This window comes from Tamandua tetradactyla, chromosome 3 (assembly GCF_023851605.1).
Source record: "Tamandua tetradactyla isolate mTamTet1 chromosome 3, mTamTet1.pri, whole genome shotgun sequence".
NCBI classification, from domain to species: domain Eukaryota; kingdom Metazoa; phylum Chordata; class Mammalia; order Pilosa; family Myrmecophagidae; genus Tamandua; species Tamandua tetradactyla.
Window position 1 is genome coordinate 121,317,420 of NC_135329.1, and position 15,104 is coordinate 121,332,523.

The window sequence follows — 15,104 nt, forward strand, 5'->3', positions numbered from 1 at the left end:
GAACTCTTTTAGTGCCTGCATGTTTCTACTAATAACAAAGTAATTACGGTGAATCTTGCTTTAGTTGAAGTAAAGCCAATCTTAGTGGCACAGTCACAACAGCGTTTTGATTGTGTATTTTCTAGTAAAAACGACAGTCTCTGAAGGTTGTTCTTCCTTGTCACCTTGGAAAGGGCATGAGGAAATTTGGGGAGACAATGGAAATTTTCTTTATCTTGATTAGGGTGGTAGATAAATGAATATATATATATTTGTCAAAACTCAACAAACTGAACACTTAAAATAGATGCATTTATTATTTATATATCATACTCAAAAAAAGTTAATTTTCAAAATATGGCAGAAAAGGGGGGGTGGGGAGAGTGAAAGAGAGAATAAAGCATCAGCTGATTGCAAAACCAAACTCATCCAAATAACGAATCTTTCTCAATTTTCTAAGTTTACACCCCAGATTGAATTCTCTGAAATAAAACTGAACATAATTTGGAGCTTTATTTCATTCAGAAATTGTTCATGTGATATTCTGAAAGGTTGGTATGTCATCTATTTGGAGCCCTGCCAAGTGCTTGATCAGGCAGCATGAGTTATACTACCTTAACACAACTATAAGAAAAACAAGCAGTCTAAGTTCTCCTATATATACACTGCCAGAAGCAAGAAACTTGTTTGTCCAGAAATTCTCTAAGAATTAGCATTTCTCCTGCAATTCTCACTATACATGGCTAGGGAGAAATTCCAAACCTAGAGGCTGGAAGAAATCTAAGGCCAAAGAGATGAATTTTTAAATATATGAAGAAAAAAATCTAAAATATAGTGTTTATAGAGAAAAATAACATTTGTTTTCTTCATTGGGCAAGGTTATTTTGAAGGTGAGAGCCAAGCTCAACTGCTACTTGTAAATCAAAACAACCCTTTCATTTTTACCTAACAAAGAAGAGAAAGGGGAGAGATTAAGGTTACCAGGTGATATTTTTCCCTGGTGGGAATACTGAAAAGAATGCCTTGTTGTCAAAATGCACAAGGTGTATAAATCATGAGGGTTAGAAGTAACAGGGCATGCAATTAAGTAGACTATTGGGAAAGCACATTTTTTTCTTTTGTAAGATTGAATTGCTCAGTATAAAGTCTAGGAAGAACCAAGTGAAAAAGGGAAAAAATAAAGAGAATCTGGAATAAGGTACAGTTTCCAAATATCAGATGTTATAGAGCAAAGGAAAAATACCACAAAATATATGATCAACCCTTGACTATTCAAATTAGTAGTATATAGGAATGGCATATAAATTTCAAAATAGTAGGTGATTAATAAATAACATATTTAATTTTATAAGGCAGTAATACAGAGAAACCCTACACACACACACACACACACACACACACACACACACACTTTTACACTCCCTAGTCTTAACATTCTTTGCCCTCCATCCTCTTGTTCACAGGGTGACCTTCAGCTGAAGGCTGGAGTGAAAGTAGGCCAAGAAGTCTGTGCATATGTGTTCCATAAGACTTTCTCCTGTATTTTCAGGATGGATGTTGACAAATTATTTTAAAGTAGCTCAAAGAAGGAAGCATCGCTCCTTGAAAATGATGCTCCTTTGACCATGTGAGATAACATATTACAACATTTATTTTGCTTTAACAAGCCAGCAGCTTCCCAGCCATAAATTCTGAGGCATTTCTAAATCAGTTGCCCTAAGTCTTCATCAAAGTAGTCCTTGATCATTCACGGGACTAATGCCCAAACCAATCATGTCAAGAGAGGCAATCTAATAAGTACACCATGTCCTTTTAAAGGATTGAAAAAACGCTTCCAGATGTTAGCACTTAAATATTTAAACACCCCAAACATTTGAAAATAACCATCTTTCTTCCTAGGGATATTATGTTTAATTTAAGGACATGACTTTATAGTGCATAGGTACTAATATGTGCCAGGTACGCAGCTAAGCATTTGACATATATTAACTGATTCATTCCTCACAGCATCTCCATGAGGTAGGTATTATTATATCATCATATAACAGACAAAGGAACTGTGATTTATAGAGGATAAGAAATAGGAGCAAAGGCACATGGCTAATAAATGGTAGAAGCAGGATTCAATTCAGGTCTTTCTGAAACCTAAACCCACGCAACCACAGCTGGCAAAGCTGTATCTCAACACCCAACAGGGCAGCCACCCAATTAGGACATTACTAACAATAAAGTCGGAACATCACGTACACTGAGAAAATAGTTTTGTTTTGTTTTTTTCATAGAGAAGCTGTACGTCAAAGTGGTAAAGGAAAACAGACTATGTGGCCAGACCACCTGGTTTCAAATTCTACCCCTGTCACTTATTTAACTGTGTGACCTCGAGCAAGTTGCTAAAACTCTCTGGGCCCAAGTTTTTTCATCTGTTAAAATAAAGAAAAGAATACTACTTAACTAATAAGGTTTTTATGAGGGTTAAATTTTTTTTTTTTTTTTTTTTTTAAAGAGAGAGGGAGGAAAGGAAGGAAAGACAGAGAAGGAAGGAAGGATGGAGGAAGAAAGGGAAACATTTTTAAACATTTTCTTGTTTTATTATATTTTGTTTGTTTGTTTGTTTTTTACATGGGCTGGGGCCGGGAATCGAACCGGGGTCCTCCGGCACGGCAGGCAAGCACTCTTGCCCGCTGAGCCACCGCGGCCCGCCCTTTATGAGGGTTAAATTTTTTAATGGTTAATTTTGAATTTTATTCTTTTTTGAATATTTTTATTGATAAATGTTAACAAACATATCACATTCTTAACATCAAACATTCCATGCATGGTGTACAATCAATGGCTCATGATATCATCATATAGTTGTGTATTCACCACAAAAAAGAAATAAAAAAGAAAAAAGAAAAAACTCATACATACCATATCCCTTATCATGAGGGTTAAATTTATGTGTGGTACTGGTATTGGATCTTTTTTTAAAGTCCTTATCTTTTAGGGATGCATTTTGAACTACTTAGTGAAAAAATTTTATGATGTCAAGATACTAGGTGCAAAGGGGTATAGACAAAACAAAATTGTCAATGAATGGATAATAGTTAAAGATGAGGTTCAAATACTATAAATACACAGATATTCCTCTGTGTGTTTGGAATTTTTCATAATGAACAGTTTTAAAAAGTATTTTTTGTCAAGCACTTAAATTTTTACCTGGCACATAGGAAGTACATATAACAGTTATATTTATTATTACAATAGTTTAAATCATTTATGTGAATAAATTTTTATTTTATTTACATTTACCCCTCCCTACTTCTAATACATAAGGAGTAGTAAGTAATAAGAGATTTTTTTTTTTTTTTACATTTATAGTTGGCTTAGAAGAAAGTGCAACTGAAACCATCTAAGGAAATTTTAACAAAGAAAACCAAAGAATAGTCTGTCATTCAGATAAGTGTTGAGGTGAAGTAGTCTGATTTAGTGTTCAGATCCTAGATGAAAAGATTCTAAGTCATGGAGGAAAAAACTTTAAACTGAGGTTTATAAACACCCTATGAATAAGTGGCATGCTATAGTAGAGAGAGAGAGAGAAGGCTGTGGAGTCTAATAATAATTAAAGTAATAACTCGTGTATTGAGGAGATATTATGTGGGAAGTATCGTCATAAGAACTGTTAGTTATTAGCTCATTTATTCCTATCAACTACCCATCCTATGAAATGAAATGAAATGGGGATAATAATTATTATTATAATTATATGAAATTATAATTATATAAAGCATGAAAACTTTGACCAAAAGGTTAAGTAACCATGTGATTAAGACTGAAATTGCTGCTATATTTGCTTCCCCAAACATAACCGGCTCAGGTACTGAGGTGTTCTAAAATCTTTACAGACTAACCAAGAAATGACTTGCCTGTCAATCAATCAATCACTAGTCAGTGCAGGAGCTGACACAGAGCCCTCAGCCAAACCTGCAGTCTGACACAGAGCCCTCACTCTCAGCCACTTCACTACAGAAAACCTGGGTTCATCTAGGCTTATAATCATGCGCAAATCACCTTTTAGCTCTACTTAAGTTATTTCAATTGCTTTGTCTTTCCTAGCTCCTTTTGCCTGATGCCACAGTAATGCCCAATTGCTTACCTTAGCATATTTGAATTTCAGCAACAATCAAGAAGAGGCAGGAAAAATATCAGCAAAATCACAATCACCAGGAGTTTGTTGCTAGATCTAGATTTAGTCAACATATGGCTACAGCAGTGGCTGTCAATCCAGGCTGCACATTAGAATCACCAAGGGAACTTTTAAAAATTACCAGTGTCAGGCCCTCATCCCAAATGAATTAAATCAAAGTCCCTGGGGATGGAGTCTGGGTGTCAGAAATCTTTACGATTCCCTAAATAACTCTATTGAATTCAGTGTTGGAGCTACTGAGTTAAAACCTATAGTTGAACCTGGGGATTTAGTAGAAGCCAAATAATCTAAATATTGAAGTAAACACTTCAAATCAGTGCTTCCCAATATTACCATACCCTACAAGTGCTTATTTTGAAAATCCTAAATCCAGATTTAATATGTAAATAAACTATTCGTAAATTTACAAGGTATGCTTACATGTATATACACATATCAATATACACAAACATATATATAAGTATGACTGTGTGCATGCATTATTTTTACACTATGACTTTCCAATATTCTGGACATCAGATTTTCTGATAAAATTAGGATCAAAATTTAATAGTATTTCCGTTCTACCAGTACACAAACAGGCACACAAGCACGCATAAATCATCCCAGTGCTCTGCAAGTCTCGACTCCCATCTCTGCACCTAAGATTGAAGAATGAGACGAGTTATTTGAGCTGCTGAGGAATGAAAAATGTTAGAGTTACATATATGAACTGAAGAAATAAATGCCTTAAACTTTGCTGATTTCCTGTTGTCATTTAAATTGGACATTTTAATATGTATAGCAGCTTCTCCTGAATTTTTATATAAGCATATGTTTAATAATTTTTCTTATGTCACACAAAGAATTTAACGTGCATAAATGAAAGGAAAAAAGCAATGGCATTAAGGTATTTTTAAAAAGTTGGGCATTCTTTCCACATTTTTCTGGGTGACTTACCACCATAAATTACACTTTTTGCACAATGCCATTTGTTTTCCCCAACTGTTTCTATATGGTGAAATAATTACATGCTCTGTTGAATTCAGAAGAGTTAGTGAAAGGTTAGATGAACAGTGTAAATATAAGGAAATGTAAACAAAAAGCTGCAGTTTTATCTCTGTCAGTTCATAAATAAAGGCAAGTGAACAGGAATATCATGGAAAGTAGTGAAGACACCATCTTTCTTTTTCAGGTTTACATTTGACACAAAGTTCTATGTTAGAAAACCTGCAACAAACCCACCTTAAATGCAGTATAATTGTCTCAAGTCTGTTTTTCCTTGCATAACCAATAGAGAAGCAAAAATGATATCAGAAAAATTGTGTTTGAATGTCATTCTAATAGCATGTAAGAATAAATGGCCAATTTTTGCTATAAAAAAATAAAAACAGAAATCAACAGAATTGGATAGTCTTTTCTCATAGACCAATGAACAAATGAAATCTGAGCATATCTCTTATAACACTTCAAGTTTTGGTGAGGTATCCTATATGCTTAAAGCAGAGAAACGGTGATAAAGCTTCTCTGCTCCAAAAGCCAGCAGGTACCCACAAAACTTCATAAGTTGATCAACAATATACGAAGTCAGCTTCTAAATCTCCCATTGACTTGATTAGTAAACCGAGGAATGGATGCCTCCTTGCACTCTGCACATACTGTGTCTTAAGAACCAGCCTTCAAGATTACGCTTTGTACTCTTTTTCCTGTATTAAAATATGGCATGTGAAGGGAGGAGCAGATGAGATAGCAGGAAAAATACACACAGGATGATTTGCTCTGGACCTTCCCTTCCCTATGAGGAGCCGGTACATTACGAGTGTATTTATGCTGAATTTCTAAATATATTCCTGATAGAATAAGAACGAAAATGACCTCATAGCCAAGCAAGAACAAAAATTATCTCATAGTCAAGCAAGAACGAAAATCATCTCATAGCCAAACAAAACTCTTCTGCACTGAAATGTGACAGTACGTTGCTTAAGCAGCTTGTTGCCAGAAGGATACGCACCATTTCCAGCAGAAAATTGGTTTCAGGAACTCACCCAAAAGCCCAGACACAAAATAAACTTCCCTGGCTCTTTGCAACAGGCCAAGCAACTGGGATTCACCCCTGCTCCATACATACAACAGAGTCCTCAATGTCCTTCAAAGTTCAGATCCCAAACTAACTGAACCATATTATGCTTCAAATACCAAAAACCAGCATTACTTTCTGGAGCATAGCTATTTCTTTGATGAATTTATTCCATAGAATTGCTCATGATTCTAGACAGCATTTCCTAATTAGGCCCCAGTAGAACTCAATCTAAGCTATCACCTAAAAATATGCATCCTAACATTACCCAATAATGCAGTTTGTCACTATTGGACATGAATTGTTTAGGTATACTAAAGACATGTTTTCCAAAAGTTCTGTGCCTCTTCTTGCTTTCACGAAAGCACAACACACATGTCCTGGAAAGTTAGGTTTTAATATGAGTAGGGAAATTCATGATTTGGTGTTTTCAAAAATGGTCTCTAAAATTTCTGTTTTATAAAATTGCACTGCCAGATGCAAATTTAACAATCATTCAGCCTACTCTTCTCATTTTACTGATTAGCTAAAGGAGACTCAGAGACGCTGGCCAATTTGTTCAAATCATGTAGTTATCTAGAGTTGAACCAGAACCAAAATCCAGCTTTCCAAATTCCTTGTGTCATTAAGAAATTTTGTCTATTCAGAGGAACAGAGAAAATATATGAAAAATAGAAGGTCTAAAGAATGCAGGTCTTTTCAAGGAAGAGATGCCCTTGTGGGTGACTCTTGAGGGCCTGGCAAAAGCTGCTAAAGAGATCAGTGACTTGTCCATCATAAGGGAAGGAGACAGCACAAAAGATGAAGAAATTATCAAAGAGCCCCACTAAAGCACCAGACCCCATAAAACCATTAAGTCCTTTAGTGTTATAAGCATATATAACTTAAAGAAAACCTGAACTGTATAGTCCAAACTTATAAATCAGATAAGTCAGGAGGCATGGTTTGTTTGTAAAAAGGAATCTTCACTTTACTAAGCGCTTCACTACAGTTTTCTCTGAAATAATGACCTCCCTTATGATTAATAAATATTCTGTTCAGGTACAACTTTCAGGACAAATTCTATTGCATTAAGCAAGATGTGCTTCTGTACTGTTGACTCCTATGAATTTTAACTTACTTTCTGATTGTAATTAGGAGCAAAATGCAAATGAGAAGTGTGTGTTGGCACTGGCTCACATCAGTTGTGCTCATCTCTTCCCAACTCCATGGTCAGTGGTTTTAAGGAGTCTAATAGAATCTGACAGAGTCTGATAGTTCATCAATGCAGGAAAAGTGAAGGAGAGTATGGGAAGGTATGAAGACAAGCTTGTTTAAGTCTGCTCTGCTGCTCCAAATAAAAAAATACAGATCACACAGAAATGGCCCAGAACTCTGATGGGATTTTGTGCGGCCTAGAACCGAGGCATAGACAGCTTAACTCCCTACACAGAAAAAGAAAAGGAAACCCACTCAGCTTTGGAATGGAAGTTTAATTAAGCCACTCCAATGCCCCATGCTGCTGGCACAGAGACCCCAGTCCAGGCCATGCAACAGCATCAGCAGTGCTGTGATAGCAATAGAGTGGCCAGTCCTGCAGTGGACAGGGGATGCCTGGAGCTTCATGACCCACATACTCCAAAATAAGTGGGGTGGCCAGGGCAATCTTACTACTACTAGTTGGAAATTAGAAGGCCCTTAGGAATATGTAGGAGAGTACGGTTAATATGATCAACTAAGAAAAAATGACACACTGTCTACTGGGCTGGTGTCCCTAGGAGAGATATATCTGTTAAGTGAACCATAAGGGATGAAAAAACACAAAGCAAAAGCTAATACTTTGGCATAATAATCCCAGTTCTGTCCTCCGAACAATAAAATTCCATTTAGTCTGAATTATTTGATCCCAAAACCTCAATGACAGAGTATATAGCTAAATCAAGAAACATGCACATCTACCACCCACTTAGGAGCCACTAATCTCTGAGACTATTTGTGTATGGGAGTAATCGCTGGCTCATAGGATATTAATGACAATATTAAATGAGGACCATGTCTTCATTCCAGCAAATAGTAGAAAGGATTTATAATTAGTAGACTCTTGATAAATTTCATAGCACAACCTCAATTGGCCCTTTTGTGGGTAATAGCACATTTAGGATCTACCACTTAACACCATTATATTCCTTGCGGACTCCTTTGTGATCTTTAGTCTGGCAGTTATTACCCACCCAACCCATGAGTTAGAGTGATATAAACTTATTGAGCCTGATAATGGCCCATTGATTATCCCTTGCTAAATATAACTGGCCTTGCATTAATTAAAGACCCAGCATATAAGTTACCTAATATTCAAGTCTATGGCCAAATCATCCCACTATTGCCCCGTGCAACTGTGACTTACTAAAATTTGGAGGACACACACAAAAAGAATAAGTTAAAATCACAACTGTTGTTCAAACTGCCTCTCCAATTAGACCAGAGAATTATAATAGGCAGATGTGTATGTGTGTATATGTGTGCAATAAATTTGAATAGTCAGTTTCATTCAAATAATCAAATATTTCTCTTCTTATAACCTAATTCCTGAGTATGAATAAAACCTAAAATGGAGAAGAGGATTTGTTTATCTTTTCATTATTGATATCTCTGGTTCTATTTTATATCATTGGGGTTAATGAAAATATTTGGAATAAGGATCATTTTAAAATTATACATGCTTTTTTGTCCAGGGCTTTGGCTCTTTTTTATTTATTTATCATGATTATTATCTAAAACATTTTGTATTGGGTTAATGGTAAAATATTCTGGCCTTAAGAACAAAAAGAATTTTGCCTAAGGTTTTTCTCATTTGCAAAATGACTTGAAAAATAAAGTTCAACATTCTTTTTATTCCATAATCCCATTATGGGCTCAACTGGCCAATAAAAGTATCCAGCTGGCACATAGATTCAGGGTCCAATCTTAATTTATTTGCTTTGAATCCTTCCAATTAATCACCTCACAATAATTTCCAACTTTTATTTCATTTTGTCCCAGACAGACCCAGTAAAAATGCCTGTTTTGGAAAAAAGGGACTATTCTACTAGTCAATCAAGAAATTTCCATAAGAAGATAAAAGGCAAGCAGCTTGAATTCAGAAATTTACCCAATTCCAAGAGAATATGTTCTGTTCTGTGATAATTTGGTTTTACATCTGTGCCTCATCAAGGCAGAAGTAATCACCCAATCACTGAACAAAATACCAAATTCGCAAACTGTCTACAAACTGTCTGCAGTTCATTTGAGTGGTTTTTTAAGAAAGTTTTTTTATTATTAAATAAAATTTTTAAAAAATACATGTTCATTGTAAACAATTCAGAAACTCTATACAAGAAGAAAGGAAAAAATAAATCATCCATAATTTCCTTCTACTTCTAAAATAGATTTTGTGAACATTTTATTCTGTAATCTTCCAGTTCTCTTTCTTCATCTGTTTGTATGCATGTGCAAAATATTCTAAAGATCTGAATGCTGGAATATTGGAATTGCTTGCCCACATTACTTGCTTTGGTCACATGAACTTGTCTATTTCCACCACATTAAGAGCATATCCAGAGTCTGTGTCAGAGAGTTTTGAGCTCAGAATTAGGATCTTTGTTACTTCACATGTCCCCTTACTATTACAGATATTTTTGCCTTGATTCTGACACTTTTACTTCAAAATCCTTTGTCTGACTCTACAGACTTCTGGCCAACATTTTGTTTCCACCTGTGAGAGCTGGACACCTGACCCTGCCATGCTGTTGATAAAGTCTTTGCCTCAATTTCATCCTCTCCTCTGTTTCCAACCTCCAACCCAAACATGGCTTATTTTGACTTTCTCTCTCACTTTAACTGGACATCTTTGTCTCTTTCTAGATTTCCTAACACTGTAGTTTTCCCTGTTGGATTTTCCCAGATGGGTCAACCTAATCTTCTGACGTAAGCACTGCTAGTCTAATACATGTCACCTGTGTTGGTTTGAATCTATGGTGGACCCCAGAAAAGCCATGTCTTTCAATCTTCCTTCAACATTGCTGGCTGGGAGCTCTTTGATTGTTCCCATGGAGCTGTCACCCACCCAAATGTGGGTGGTAACTTTTTATTAGATGGCTTCCATGGAGTTGTTACTCCATCCATTCCAGGTGGGTCTTGATTACTTTACTGGAATCCTTTAAAAGAGGAAGCATTTTGGAGAGAGCCACAGATTCATGAGAACCCAGACAGCCAGAGACCTTTGAAGATGGAGAAGGAAAATGCCCCCAGCAGAGCTTCATGAAACAAGCCTAGAGAGAAAGCTGGCAGATGCCACCAAGTTCGCTATGTGCCTTTCCAGTTGAAAGAGAAACCCTGAACTTCATCGGTCTTTCTTGAGTGAAGGTAACCTGTTTTTGGTGCCTTAATTTGGACGTTTTTATAGATTTGCTTTAATTGGGACATTTTCATAGCCTTAGAACTGTAAACTAGCAACTTAATAAATTCTTTTTAAAAGCCATTCCATTTCTGGTATAATGCATTCTGGCAGCTAGCGAACTAGGACACCACCAATAACAAAAACTGATTCTGTCTTGGAATGTGTAGAGAGTCTATGAAGGACTGTTCATTAGGCAATTTTAAAAATTTCTTAGGCCTTTCCCTCTGAGATCAAAATGAAATCATTTAGAAGCAATTACCTGCACTTTCAAACTATGTTTACTTGTAGGCAATTGTAAAACAAACATAATTTCCATTCCTGGAAAGGAAAACACAGATGTACACAGTTTATCATGTTTATCCTGGTTAGGAAGAACTGGTACACATTGGTAATGATGTTAAAACAACTCACTAGGAGGGACAAAGCTAAGGGGTGGTTTAAATTTCCTATTTGGTGAGGGTATGTTTATAGGTTGTCTTTCTCTTGGGAACAATGAAATTATCTAAAATTGAGAATGTTGATGGACTGTGGACTTTGGGCACTATACATGATGCCTAATGAATGCAGGTGGCTGAAGGATGGACTGACTGAGAAGTAGATTAGCGAACAATGGGATAAACTTATGAACGAAGGCTGTCCTGCTACAAAAAAGGAACGAAATCATGAGGCAAGAAACGATGTGAATGAAGATGTGGGACATTTGGTGAGGCAAATTAAGCCAGAAACAAAGGAACAACAATGGTATGTTCTCCTTTAGAAAATGTTTACAAGAAAACAGGGGCCTAGATTGTAAGGTTTTATAGCAGACACATTTAGTCCAGAGTGGTAATTATTATTTCTGGATTTTGAAATGCTAATATTTAGAATTAAGAACAAAGCCGATCAGGTTAAGGTTAAAATAATTCAGAACACAGGGGTAAAGAAGACAACGTCTGTATTTTAGAACCACACATACTCTTTGAGACCAAAGGAAGAAAGGTGTATTTTGTCCAAAACTAAATTTTCTGTAGCACATAATCTAACTCAACCTATCTGTATAGCTCATTTGAACAACTGAAACACAGTGAGCCCAGAATAAGAATGAGGTCCTTTAATCCTGTATAGCTTAATGTAACTCCTGGATACATCCCAGAGTATATTAAGCAGATAAACAAAAAGTATTGGCAAAGTCCCCTTAGGGATGGGAGAAAAAAATATAGAACTATTAAACTTTACCGTCAGGAAATCCCCTGATACTATGTCAAATATTAGGGACACCCAAATCAATAGGCCATGCCTTTGATCTTGAGGCTTACTCTTGTAAAGCTTATGTAGGTAGTGGAGAGCTTAGGCTACCTTTAGGTATGCCTAAGAGTTACTTCTGGAGGACCTCATTTGTTGCTCAGATATGGCCTCACACCAAGCCCAGCTCTGCAAGTGAAATCATTGTCCTCCCCCCTACGTGGGACAAGACATCCAGGGGTGAAAGCTCCCTGGCAATGTGTTAGATGACTTCCAGGGATGAATCTGGCCCTGGTACTGTGGGATCAACAATTCCATCCTGACCAAAAGGGAGAAAGAAGTGTAACTAAGTAAATATCACTGGCAGAGAGAATTCAAATAGAGTCGAGAGACTACTTTGGAGGTTGCACTTACACAAGATTCAGTTAGACATCGCTACCTATCATAACTTGCCAAACCCCAATCAGGACCATTCCAACCAATCCTAAAGAAGATCTAGAGCAATATATAAGATTCCACAAGGGTTCCTTGCACTAGAATAACTTTTCAGAAACCTACAACCTCCAGAAGGGCCCCTGGACCTGATAAATCCTGAAACCTAGAGGGCCCAGCCTCTCTAGAACATCAGATAGTTCCATCTCCCTACCCCATATTAGTGACAGCCCTTTCCAAAATGGAAAAGTTAGAATGGTCATAGCCCAAATATCCCTTAACAGTGGACAGAAAAATCAAAGGTGATGGTGGAGTTACACAGAGAAGGTAGGGTTTAACAAACAAGTATGATTGCTCAATCATTAAATTGATATTTTTTTAGTCTCCAGTATCTTCAAGCAGCTAGAAGTAAAAACCTAAAATTGTGGAATTGTAACCCATACCAAACTCTGAAAATCTATTCTCCAACTAATTGTGCTGTGCCTTGAAATTTATTGCTTTTTTGTTATTTTTCACAAGAAAGAAAAAAAGTCAATTGTGCTGATAAAAATTACTTATTCCTTCTAGCCTCCTATATTCTGGACAATTATAAGGGAAAATCTGAGAGGATGGCATGCCAGCTCATGACAAAGTCAGGGATCTGTCCTGGAACTACTTGTTGAAGACTGCTTTGAAAACTACTGTTTTTTTCTTTCTTTGCTTTGAATATATGTTATATTATACAACAAAAGAGTTAAAAAAAAAAAAAACAATTCAATAAATAAATAAATCTGCATCCAAAAAGAAACAACTCACTGGACTTAGAAACAAATTATAATTTTAAGCAAGCAACTTTCTACCTTGTTCTTTCTGGTTTTGATGCTCCTGGTCTTAGATCTTTATCTTGAGTCCATGTTCCATTTGCTTTCCCAACTTTAGTACCAACAATTACTATGAAAAGAAAAGTTTGTATTTTGTTTAGAAAAACAACTTAATATGTAAACCTAATATGTGGAAACTTTTACTGCTTTATCTTGGTTGAATATTACTTTTAACTCAAAACAAAATTGATGTGAAAATTCTAGTATGTCCAAAATTTGGGTGTCTCAAGAGTTCTGATTTCTCCTGCAAAACAGTATTCATTCATCCTGTATTCTTCAAAGCACCAAGGCAGTAATCAAACAAGGAAGAGCTAAAGACAAAACCCAAAGGCCCAGGCAGGCAGAATGGGGCATTGGCTCCACCCTGCTTCCTATTCAAGATAGTGGCCCAACAATTCTTTCCCCTATTCTATACTATCAAATTTCATCTCTAATGGCTCCTTTCCAACAACATACATTTCCTTTCTCCCTGTAACACCCCTTGTCTCCCAATACAAACACCCAACATACAAACATATTCAGACTAAGATTCAAGATTACAGACTGTTCAATGGACCCCTAACTAGGTGTAAGATAAAAACAATCAGGATGAGGATATAAAGATTTGTTCTCTCCTCCCATCTTCCCCTTCCAGGGGACAAAATATAAAAACATGTTAGGAAACTGCACTGGAAGAAAAGAGTACAAACTGTATTTGGGACCCCACCCCCACTCTCCTGCTTCCTCCTGCAATTCTAAGTGGATAGTGGGTGCCTGGGAGAGTTTCTGGAAGTGTGAGGGTGATTTGAATAGAGGGGATTGCCAACTATTTCTCCTCTGGTGAAAGGAGTCCCAGCAGGCAAGGCTGAACAGTATGGGAGAAAGGTCAGCAAAGAAATGGAGAAAGGGCAGTTAGGCAGGACTAGACAAAGCATCACCTCTGGTTTCCCAGGCAGCCAAATCTGTGAATTGGAAATGTCTAAGGTTTCTTAAGAACTTAGAATAAACACTTGGAGATATCTGCAGAGATGATTCACCTTGCTAGCCCCTAAAAGGGCCAGCCTGAAAAATAAAAAGAACAATACTAGCAAAAACTGGAAAGGGAAGGAGGGGAAACAAACATTGGACATCATTCATGCCAAGACAGTCAACAATGAGCATCAATAGCTGGACTGCACTAGCATTGGGGAAGAAAGGAGATTAAGGGGTGGACCAGCCTTTATGTTGCTTCAACCATATACCCTACCACATAAATAAACTCCCGCCTTTGTCTTCTACCACCAGGTTATGGAAACTTCAGCTGTATGGAAAAAGAAGCAGATCCATGAGTACGGAAAAAAGAAGATTCAACAGGAAGCTGTGAAAAGTAACAAGAGAGATAGTGATGCATATATTTGACTGCATATTTACAAAAACAAAACATTTCAAATAGAATTGACTAGAATATGGGGATAAGAGAACATTGTTTTCCACTGCCAAGTGGGATTGGTAGTTTCAAAAGGACTTAAGTTATATTAAAGAACTAGACTTTCTTTTTTCCCATCTGATTAGTAATCACTTATCTAACTTCTGATGTCATAGGTACACAGAAATCAGAAAAAAAGTTGACCCATTATGCATTGGACTAAGGAATTAGATAACGAACAAGATGAGATCACGATGATTCAGGCAGAGGGAATTAGTTTAATTTAAGATTAATTTTCTAGTTCCAAGGTGGAGCCAAAAACACATTTTTTTTTTACCTAGGGAAGTATACTTTACACAGAAATACAGACTTACAGAACATGATAAAAAGGACAAGCAAGATTTAATGCCTCCTCCCAACTTCTCAAATCCAATGGGAAAGAAAGTGTCTCTAGCCAGAGAGAAGGTGAACCTTCCTCAACAGTTCCGGCAGGGCATAGCCCATACTTATGGTTGAGGAGTCCTAAGGGTAGCAGTAAAGCTCAGCAGCCACAGGTCTGCTGGAAACTGGGT

General features: G+C 36.7%; 1 long non-coding RNA gene across 1 annotated transcript in view; it reads right to left on the reverse strand.

The window, feature by feature from the left end:
• LOC143677623 (uncharacterized) overlaps nucleotides 1-14,699 on the reverse strand; it is a 104,792-nt gene extending 90,093 nt beyond the window's left edge. Inside the window, exons 1-2 of the long non-coding RNA XR_013172757.1 lie at nucleotides 14,374-14,699; nucleotides 13,128-13,218 (exon numbers count right to left, since the gene is read on the reverse strand). This is a non-coding gene — a long non-coding RNA (uncharacterized LOC143677623). The remainder of the gene's footprint in view (nucleotides 1-13,127; nucleotides 13,219-14,373) is intronic.
• Between the last annotated feature and the right edge of the window lie 405 nt (nucleotides 14,700-15,104).